Genomic DNA, 11,702 nt, shown 5'->3' with positions numbered 1-11,702 from the left:
CCTACTAACAGCCTTGCGGCTGTAATCAAATTTAACATCAATATAACCTCCTTTGTATCACAATCAATAACTATACCCAACAAAAATAACTGTGGAGTAAATTTTACCCTCCTTCTGAAAATTCTCTGAATATTCCACCATATCTTAATCCAAAATGCTTTTATCTCTCTGCACGACCACCAAATGTGGTAATAGGTGGCATCCAAGCAACCACATCTCCAACATTTAGGCTGTAAGTCCGGGTACATGAAAGACATTTTTTGTGGGTCAAGGTGCCATCTATAAAACATTTTATAAAAATTCTCCCTTAAGTTCTGTGCCTGTGTAAATTTGACATTTCTTACCCAAATGGTTTCCCATATATCCAATGGGACTGATTCACCAAAATTTTGGGCCCATCTAATCATACAATCTTTAATTAATTCCGTTTCTGAGTCCAATTCAACTAGCACCCCATAAATTCTCTTAATATGGGCTTGTCTTTGATCCTTCACTTGCTTGATAAGATTTTCATCTTCTCTAAGAAAGCCCACCTTGCAATCCACCTTCCATCTATCTGCTAATTGCCTATATTGAAGCCAAGAGTAAATAATATTTTCTTGTGCTAACTCCTCCCGTAATTTTAATTGCCAATTTTGTCCATCCCATCTGAGTAGCTGTCTATAAAACACCATGTCCATTTTAACACCTCTTTTTATTCCTTCTATCGCATGCCAAGGTATAGCCCATAATGGTACTTTAAAATCACTTTTATAATATTTTCTCCAAATCCTGAGTAAAGAAGTTCTTATAATGTGAGATTTAAAAGCCCAATCCACTTTTTTATTGAATATTAAATAGGCATGCCACCCATAAAGTAAGTCCCATCCCTCTAGATGGAGTATCTCGAGATTTGTCAAATTTACCCAGTCACTAATTAGTGTTAAAACCACCGCATCATAATATAATTTCAAATTCGGTACCTTGAGTCCACCTCTCTCACGGAAGTCTTGCATAATTTTAAACTTAACCCTTGGCTTTTTCCCTGCCCAAATAAATTTATTAACACTCTTCTGCCATTCACTTAGATTAGTCTCATTCTTCAAAATCGGTAACATTTGAAACAAAAAAAGAAACTTGGGTAGAATATTCATTTTTATCACTGCAATTCTTCCCATGAGAGATAGTTGCAGCTTCTCCCAATTCTTCAAGTCTTTCTGTACACTAACCCACAACCTGTCATAATTATTTTTAAATAATTTTGCATTGGAAACAGATAGCATCACCCCCAAATATTTTATCTTATTAACAATTTCAAAACCCGTCAAGTTAGCCAAGGTCTGCTTCTCCTGAATAGTCATATTTTTAGGTAGGATTTTAGTCTTGTTAACATTAATCCTAAAACCCGAAACCAAACCATATTGATGAATTAACTGTAATAACTTTACTACAGAACTAATAGGTTGCGACAAAGTAACCACCAAGTCGTCTGCAAAGGCTCTTAACTTATATTCTTTTTTATTAACTTCTATTCCTTTAATTTCCTGCGAATCTCGAATTTTGATCAACAATATTTCCAATGTTAAGACAACAACGGCGATAGTGGACATCCCTGCCTAGTACCTTTTTCTATTGTAAATACCTCTGACAAACCTCCATTAACAATAAGTTGTGCCGTTTGTTTTTGATATATTACCGTAAGAGCTTGTAATATCTTTTCACCAAAATTCATCTTTTCAATGACTCTTAACATAAAATGCCAATTCAATTGATCAAAGGCTTTTTCAGCATATAAAAATATCAGCCCTGCAGGGACTTGGTTGTTCTTGTCTAAATATTCTAATAAATTAATGATTTGTCTAACATTATTTTTCATATACCTACCAGTTATAAACCCAGATTGATCTTTATGCACAAGATGATGCACAACCCTCATAAACCTGTTTACTAAGATTTTTACAAATATCTTATAGTCCACATTTAAAAGAGATATAGGTCTATAATTCTTTGGTAAAGTAAGATCTTGATCCTCTTTTGGAATCAAAGAAATAAAAGCACTACACCATGAAGGAGGAATCTCTGAGCCCTGTAAGATATCATTGAAAAGATCGCCTAGTGGTTGGATCATCTCCTCCATTAAAACTTTGTAGTAGACAGCTGTCAACCCATCCGTACCCGGTGCTTTCCCTAGTTTCAATTGTTTAATTGCTATCGCAATTTCCTCTTTAGTAATTAAGCCATTAATTTCATGTTTCTGATCCTCTGTCAATTTGGGAAAACTAGCCTCACTTAAATATTTATTTATATCTAGGATTTGCACATTAGTAGATTTGTATAATTTTTGATAATAATCTAAAAAAGATTTCTTAATCAATTCCTTCTGAAAGACTAATTTGCCCTTATAATTTATTTTATCTATTATCCTCTGTCTCTGCTTCTTTCTTAATTGATAGGCCAGCCATCTCCCTGGTTTATTGGCATTACAAAATGTATTTTGTTTCATAAACAATAAGTTAGTTGCAGCTTGATCCGCCAGCAACATATTAAATTGTGCTCTTAACAACTTTACAGATTCTTTAATATTTTCATCTGAAGGATTTAAAATCAAAGACTTTTCTTTTAACTTAATTTCATCCTCCAATTCTTTACGTTTTTGAGTCTGCCTTCGCTTATGAGAATTATTCATTTTTATCAAGATCCCACGCATAAATGCTTTACCTGCATCCCATACCATTGACATTGAAGTCCCCTTATACATATTTAAAGCAAAATAATCCTTTAAAGACTCCTTTAGCTTTTGAATATTCTTTTCTTGTCTAAATAAGTTTTCATTCACCCTCCAGGATCTTCTCTCCTCTTTTTCTTGAGTCAACTCCATCCAAACTGGACTATGATCCGTCAATGACCTAGGAAAAATCTTTACATTCTTTACTCTATTGTATAAGTCCGTTGTAATAAAAAAAAAAGTCAATTCTTGAAAAGGATTGGTGTCTATCTGAGAAGAAGGTAAAGTCTCTCTCCTCTTGATTACATTCCCGCCAATAGTCCCTTAGTTCCCAGTCCTCCTTCATATCAAAAAAAGCTTTAGGTAGTTTTGCCTGTTTAAAAAGAGGAGAAGAACCTTTCTTATCCCTTTGTATATCTAGGACGCCATTCCAATCACCTATTAATACCACGGATCTATAGTCCAGCAAAGTTATTTTTTGATGTAGCAATCTATAAAATTGTTCCTGTTGCTGATTTGGTGCATAAAGTCCCACTATGAGTATTTTCTTACCATACAGACCAAGTTCAATCATCACATATCTTCCTTGGGGATCTGATTCTACCAGACAAGCTGGTAGATTTTGCTTTACATAGATAACCACTCCCCCCTTTTTCCCAGGAGCAGAAGATACAAAGTGAGATCCCAGACGGGCATTAACTAGATATTTCTGATCTTTAAGTAAGATATGAGTTTCCTGTAAACAAATAACATCATTGTTATGTTGCTTCAAATAATAAAAGATTTTCTTTCTTTTCTGTGGAGAATTCAATCCGTTAACATTCCAGGTCAGGAACTTTGCCATCTCCCTTGGCCATGAGCCTGGAGAAGACTCCCTGGAGATCTGCCATTCCTGCCTGTATTGCAGAGCTCTTGGATCTTGCTCCTCCCACCGGCGATGAAACACTTTCGGAAGAAGATTCTTTAGCCTCTCTTTTACGTTGCTCCTTCTCCTTACGTCTATAAGCTGCACGGGTCATTCTCTGCTCTTTGACCTCCATTTGACGTTGCCATTCAGCTTGCAGCATCCCAGCAGAAACCAGACCAAGTGCTTCAGCTTGCTCCAACTCTTTGCCACTCAGGGGTTTCTGAACAGGTGGAACTGAGCCTGCACCCAGGACCGTGTTGACCGTCTTTGGCTTTATCAACCATATTCAACCTATAACACATCCCCGCATGGCTCAGAACAATACCCATCGGGATCTCCCATCTAAATGGCATCAATCTGGCTTTGAGCTCATTAGCTAGAAAAGCAAAATCTTTCCTACTTCTTAAAATTTTTGATGGGATTTCCTTTAAGAGAATGATATCTTGGGCAGCAATCTGGAATCTTTTATTATAAAAAACTTGTATAATTTCATTACGCAGAGACTTCTTTGTAAAATAAATCACTACATCTCTAGGCAAGTTCTTCTGCTTGGCAATCCAAGAGTTAACTCTGTAAATTTTTTCCACTTCTCTGCGTAATTCTCCTTTATCCATATTCAGAGCAATAGCTAAGTCAGTGAGCACCACCTCCATCAGGTCTTGATTCATATCTTCCTTAAGGCCCCTGATCCTCAGGGCATACTCCATCTGTCTATACTGGAACATAAGGATATCTTCTTGTGAAGTCTCCATCTTCCTTTCCATATCTTGGAATTTCTCCTCAAAAGAATCAACTTTATCTGCCACTTCCTCCACTCTCGAGTCCAGCTTCACCACCACCGTAGCCAAGCCTGATACAGCTGCAACTATATCTTGCCGCAAAATGGTGCTATTATCTTCTAGTGAGACCTTCATCCCACTTAACTCTTCCTTAATTTCAGATTTAATCTGTGTGACAAGTTGCTTCATTTCATCTCTAATTTGAGATACAACATCTCCCATTATGCCTTTAATCTCTTGTACTGACGGGCCTGGCAAAGGAGGGGAGGGTGGTGGCTGGGTCGGTGGTACATGTTTAAGTTGTTGTTGTGATTGTGCAATTAAAGCTGTGGGAGAGGAGACCACCTTAGATGTTATAGAAGGCGGCTGTCTCTTTGAAGCCATTTTATATGACGCAGTTCTCTCTTCCCTTCTTCCCCAAAAAAAGGGGGGGGAGGAGGAAAATAGAATTTTTTTTAAAAAAGGACAAGAACACTGTAATCCTTAAAAGTCCAAGGAAAAAAGGAGAAAAAATCCAATACCAGGAACAAAAAAATCAAAAGCAGTCATTTAAGTCCAAAACTTTAAAAGCAAAAAGACAAAAGAGAAAAGGAAAGGAGGAAAAAAAAAAAACTCCGACACTTTTAAAACGCCATCTTATTTCCTCTCTCCATACCAGCAAAAAAAAAGAACAAAGGAGAGATACTCAAAACTAACTAAAAGAAAGAAATAAAATACTAAACTATATAAAAAAAAGATCCTTTAAACCGCTCTGTCCGCTTCGGAAATTACTCACCAAGACGCTGTAAACGCGGAGATAGAGGCGGCGGTTTCTTTTGCTTCAAAAGGAAGCAAAAACAGCTGGGAGGCGGAGATCAGCAGGAGCTCCGAGGGAACACTCCTTCCACCCCCTCTAGGAATAAATCCAGAGGGGGTTCAGGGGTTCTACCTCTACTCCTGCGTTCTCTATCCCTTCCCTTTGCCCGGGAAGGGAATTCCGAGCCGCGGGCCAGCTGATACGCGCTGCGCTCCGCGGTTCTGACACCTTCCCAGCTGGACGGCTACTAAGTAGCCACCATCGCCGTCGCCCCGTACCGGAAGCTCCGTGTCACTGTTTTTTTATCAGAATGTCCCAGGTTTAGGATGCAGAAGACTGGACTTTCTCCGTTTTCTGCTTTCTGGGATTTTTTCCTCCTGTTGCTTTAAAGGGCTCAAGCCTGCTTAACCATCTTGTTCGACTCAAATGTGTGAAGAGGTTTAGTTTTAATATTGATTCTTCCCGATTTCAAAAGCAGTTAGTGTTTATTCAGGGAAGAATGGTGAGTGTGTGTGTGTGTGTGTGTGTGTGTGTGTGTGTGTGTAAAATATTAGTAGCTGATGAGCCATTACCATACTTACAAAACTGTCCTCCCCAGAAGAAAACTGGTTCTGGAAAATAAAACTGACCTGGATTTCATCATGCTGGATGTAGCCTGTTCCTGTAAAACCAGTGGTGTGGTCAGCTTTCAGCCCAATATCCAGAGCTAACTATTAGATGGAATTACATCATGCTGGATGAAAATCAAGTCATGACTTAGCATGATGTATGAAACTACTGTTGCTTGTCAAAATGTCTGGATTAAACAGTGTTACACAGATTTATGAAGAATTAAATATTTTCTTCCATACATATACACATCCCATCCCCAATCCTGAATGTCTTGTTCCAATAGTCCTAAAAATGGAGAAATTATTAAGTTTATGAATGCCAATATTTGTTTAATTTACTACAATGCTTATTAAAATAACATGAATTCAGATTTGATTTTAAGTTCATTTATTCTTTGGAGTGTGTGTGTGTGAGTGTGTGTGGGTGGGTGGGGGGGTATTCCACAAAGATTAAATGCAAGTTTCAGCTCCCACAGTGTTATACGTTCCTGATATTGAAAAATCAGAATGCCTTGGCAAGGATTTCTCCATTGTTGACGCCCAGCCCTTTTGTCAATTCTGGAAATGACTACTCCCAAACTAATATGAATCAATAGTGACTTCCAACATCCAGATAGTATAGCAAAAGTTCTTTCTGATATCAAAAACACAGCAGATAAATTCCTAACGAAGCAGATAGGGTCCTTTAACATACATGATACTTCTAGGCAAAGGATGCTGTTACAGTGTAGGCCCTGTGTTTGGAGGTTGTAAGGGCCTGGATGGGGAGAAACTGGCTTGATTCAACCATGGCAAGACAGAGTGGCTCTGGATTTTTGACCCTCTAGGGCAGGGGTAGTCAACCTTGGCTCTTTTATGACTCGTGGACTTCAATTCCCAGAATTCTTGAGCCAGCTAAGGAATTCTGGGAGTTGAAGTCCACGAGTCATAAAAGAGCCAAGGTTGACTACCCCTGCTCTAGGGCCTAGGCCCAGTTGATATTTAATCTCTGACTCTGGATGAAGTAGCGCTCCCTTGGACTGAGTTGGTGTGCAATTTGGGGACCCTTCTAGACTCACAGTTCCTGCTTGATCAGGTGGCAGCTATAGCCAGGAGAGGATTTGTACAGATTTGACTGATGTGCCACCTGTGCCCCTTCCTGGACCAGGAAGCCTTGCTCATGATCTCGAGCCTTCATCAGTTCCTTTTGGGATTATTATAATCCGTTCTACATGTGGCTGCCTTTTTTTAAAATAATATTTTATTTTCCAATTTTACATTTAAGTATTTAAAAAGGCAACGTGGTGACTGGGTTAATCAATAGTTTGATAACAAAATCTTTAGTACAAATCTCAAATTACAACATCAAATATTTCTTCTCTTTTTCCCTTAACATTTACTGTCTCGTATTCAAGCTAGTACAATTCTTATTATATCAACTCAATAAAAACAACATTACATTTATCAATAAATTTGTAGCTTATACATATCTTAATTACATTCAGTCTTCATAAACAATCCATATCCTGTTATTAATTTTTACCCAATTTTTAGTTTCTCATCAATATTCCAATTTAACCTTTGATATTTATAATTTTCAAGCCTTAGGTAACCAAGATTTCCCTTGTCTCAATTCATGACAAAATCTAATATCCAACATACATATTTTATATATTTGAATATAATCTTGTTCTATTTCCTAAAAGTTATCTATTTCCCACCATATTAAATCATCTACTTAATAATACAATATCCTCTTTAATAAATCAAAACCATTATGTGTATTACCTAAGTCAGGGATAAGCAACCTCGGCTCTTTTATGACTCATGGACTTCAACTCCCAGAATTCCTGAGTCAGGAATTCTGGGAGTTGAAGTCCATGAGTCATAAAAGAGCGAGGTTGCCTACCCCTGACTAGGTTAATCAATAAATCAAACATATTCATAATAATTTTCTTTTTCCTTTTAGGTCTAATTTTTGAATGTTAAACAGATAAAGTCCTTATTTTCAATGGTCTAATGACCAGAATTCCCCTTTTCTCAACTTCTTCCTTTAACCCTCTAATTAATAATATGAAATCCCCTCTAATAAGTCAAAACCCCAATTTTCTTCAACCTTATTCTGGCTTTCTTCCTTTGCCAACTAGGCTTCCATATCAATTCTTTTAGATCGTCAAATAGATCTCCTTCTATTATTATATATGTTATTTGAAATAAAGGAGACCATTTAATTGCCATTTTTTTGGAAGGACTAGCCCATTTGTATTCGTTGTCTCCCTGTTATTCCAATTCCCCATGCTTGCCCTGATATGTTTGTCTTTCATTCAATCTGTTCTTCTTTCTCAAATTTCTTCTGATTTATATAGAAAGTCATTTCCATTTTCAGTGTTGTCACTTCCTTTTCTGGATTTTCCATCAGCTGTATTTGTTGGTCAATTGAGTCCTCTGTCTTAATATTTGATTGTCTCACTTCTTCTGTTATCTTCTGCATTGTTGGTTCTTTGGTTGTAGTCGAAGTTTGGGTTTGTGTATCTAAGCTGGCATCTTGATCTTTTATGTTAAGTCTTATTTTATCACAAGCTGAAAGAATGGTTTCATGTATTGCTTTCAACATGGAAAGAATCTTTTCCTGGTCTTCATCCATCTTTCACGTGTTTATAAATAGTCTTTCTAGCAGAAGTTGTTTGTCAAGCAAGATTTTATAATCCAAGGTATTTCAACATCTCACATAGTGACCAATATTCCTCAAGTCAAACAGATAGGAAAGCAGCTTCCCACATATAACTCTGAGAGTCAGTAAAGGTTTACATTCACAGTTCAAGTAGGCCAATTATACCGCCTAGTTGTTCTCTTACAGCTAAGTCTCTCACAGGTGGTGCCAAGGTCAGAAAAGTCTTATCTAAGATCTGGGCTTCAAGCCAAGTCTCTTTCAGGAAATAAGTTGTAGTACCAAACTTCACCACAAGATGTCACTGATGCCATTTAAGGTTTTTTAAGTCCAAATTTTTTATAATCCTTTTTCCAATTTTATTTCTTTTTTGTAGATAAAAACAAGAGTCTCCAATAAAAATAGGAAAATTTTGGTCCCCAAGTTTCAGGAACATATAAATCCAATTAGATTAAAGTTGATTTTTTTTAATGCTTTAATTCCCCTGGGTAGTCAAACGCCGCTATTCTTAGAGGGTGGGATAGAAAGCTACTTCAGGTAGCTTTTACAGGAAGAGAAAGCTACTTCAGGAAGCTTTTACAGGAAGAGAAAGTAAAGAGAAAATCAGATCGGACCCAGTTTCATCCGCGTTGCTTTCAAAGTGCTTGGTGATGAGTTTGACCGGCTGTCTGCATTTTAGTGATGGCCGCAGCAGCTGCAGCGGCAAACCGGAAGTCTACATGTGGCTGCCTTTGAAGACCACCCGGCAGTTAGAATTGATCCAAAATGCAGCGGAGTGCGCAGTGGTGCCTCTAGGTTTACTCACACTATACTTCTTTTGCTTGATCTGTATGCTCTATAGATTCATTCTATTTTCTATGGCTGTTCCAGCTAGTTGGGTATACAATCATGACAGAAATGGCTTTATGCAGATTGAATACTATAGTTGTTTATTTTCCTTCCTTTCCCCCCTTCAGGTCCTTTTTGAGGAACAAAGAAAATCAATACATTGTTGGAGAGTATTTTTCACTAGTGATTGCCTACATTTTATTCTGTTATGGAGGTTGGGACAGCAAACAGACACACAGAGCCCATTACTGCATGCATACAAATCGAAATATATTAGTAACAATTGTCCTGCTTTAGTTTCTAGTTAAATTGGGCATGGAAAGCCTAGCATGAATTGTGTAATATTAATTGAACTATCATTGATTGATTTGCAATTGTTTCTTAGATAGCAAAATCCAGATATAATATTTTAAAATTACTAGAATGCCATTATCTACAGTATTTCTAAATCTATATCCATTGGTGAAAGAGGTTCTAAGTCTTTCATATATTATAGGGACTTCTGGATAGAAGGGCCTAGCTGTATGTATCCCTTAGAAACCAGTGCCGAATTGGAACAACAAGGCTAACTCAATTTCTGGTCTAAGATTGCTTAGGAACACTGTAGATACAACCTACCTAAGCTGACAGTACTGAATTGTACATGGGCAGATTGTATTGTTTGGATTAAACACATTGGAAGACATATCAGTGCCCAGAAGACCACACAGTTAGTTGATAAATAACTTCTGTGATAACAGCTAGTTTCATGTTCAGTGGCTGCAGAGGTGGTCATAAGGGCTACAAACAGTATTTGGAAACAAATAAGTCTATGCAGAGTTTGTCAAGAACAGATATCTCTCTTTATGGAGGCACTTGGATGGGTTTATTGAAACAATCCATTCATCAGATCAGCCTGCTTTTTGCCTGAATGAAATTTGTGGAATCTCAATTGTTAATTGGCTTTCTTAATGCTTTTAACTGTGGTTATTTGGAATTACAGCTAACCAAACTAGAAGCATCCATACTAGTATCATCTGTGCAGCCTGCCAATCTCGATTGCTTCACCCCAAATCTGAAGTATCACACTTGCTCTGTGAACAAAAAAATGAGATGCAAGGATAACAAGAAGAGGATGAACTGGTTTATCGCCTGTTCAGGATCCTACAGAATCAGGAACAAGAAATGGAAGGGGAATTCCATACTAAGTTCCAAAGCTTGCTCTCCACTTTGGGCTCAGTGAACATCAGAAACTTCATTTTATTCTGCACCAGCAGTTATAAGAACAAGAGCAATATAGCCTTCCCTGAAATGGCAAAGAAAACAAGGGGTAAATTAGTGTTTCCCAACCTTAGCAACTTTAAGCTATGTGGGCTTCAACTCCCTGCATTGCTGGCTGGAGAATTCTGGGAGTTGAAGTCCATATATGCTAAGACTGGGAATGCTGGGTTAGAAGTTTCAAACTACTGGGCAATAGGTGCTGATTAAATGGGATAGAAAACTGAATTTATAAGAATAGGGCAGCACTGAGGTATCTTCCAAGTGGATGTGCATCTCTAAGACAGGATTCAACCAAGCTAGGCTTGGGTAAATGGCATAGAGCCTCTTGAGTTTTTTTAACAAGATGATAAGAAGAGGCTTTTAATTGCCTGATATGTACCCTCCCAGATATAGGTAAACTGCACAAATGTTTCTGTAGAGTTCCCTCATCTAAAAAGTATGTGCAGCGACTCCTGGTGTCCGTAGCATAGAAGTATTTGCATTTGATACTTCTCAGCCAGCATTTTTTTTTATTTATTAGATAAATAAATGTTATTACTTTATAACATTTTTCTAAACTCCACTTTTGAAGCCCACTCCGCCACAGCCATTGCATAAATGCATCTGCTCAAGTGGGATTAATTAAAATATCCAGGGATTAACATTAACAAGATTCTTTTTAGGCAGTAGGCAATCTGACATGGCAGTGTCTGAATCCTCCCTGAGAAATGCATAAAAAGCATTAGCAACTACATTTATTTATATCCTTTACCAAGAATTTGGTGCCTGGCTCTTATCAAAGAATTGCAAAATGTAAGGGTGAGAAAGGAATTCATCTTGTATAAAACAATATAAATCACTAGTGAGGAAATATGGTGAAAACTTCCAGGGAAAGGAACCCCACTATCCTTCAAAATAGATTGTTCCACTATCAAATACAGGTAGTCCTAGAGTTATTACCACAACTGAGCTCAAAATTTCCATTGCTAAGCAAGACAGTTGTTAAGTAAGTTTTGCCCCGTTTTATGAATTTTCTTACCACGGTTGTTAAGTGAATTGCTGCAGTTGTTAAGTGAATCATTTGTTCATTAAGTAAATCTGGCTTCCCCTATTGACTTTTCTTGTCAGAAGCCAGCTGGAAAGGTTACAAATGGTGGTCATAAGACCCCGGGACAGTGCAACTGTCATAAA

The sequence above is a fragment of the Crotalus tigris genome, unplaced genomic scaffold (genome assembly GCF_016545835.1).
Source record: "Crotalus tigris isolate CLP2741 ecotype Arizona unplaced genomic scaffold, ASM1654583v1 scf7180000017987.690289119674:8195010, whole genome shotgun sequence".
Classification (NCBI taxonomy): domain Eukaryota; kingdom Metazoa; phylum Chordata; class Lepidosauria; order Squamata; family Viperidae; genus Crotalus; species Crotalus tigris.
The sequence above is the reverse complement of the archived record's forward strand: the minus strand, read 5'-3'. Positions refer to the sequence as shown.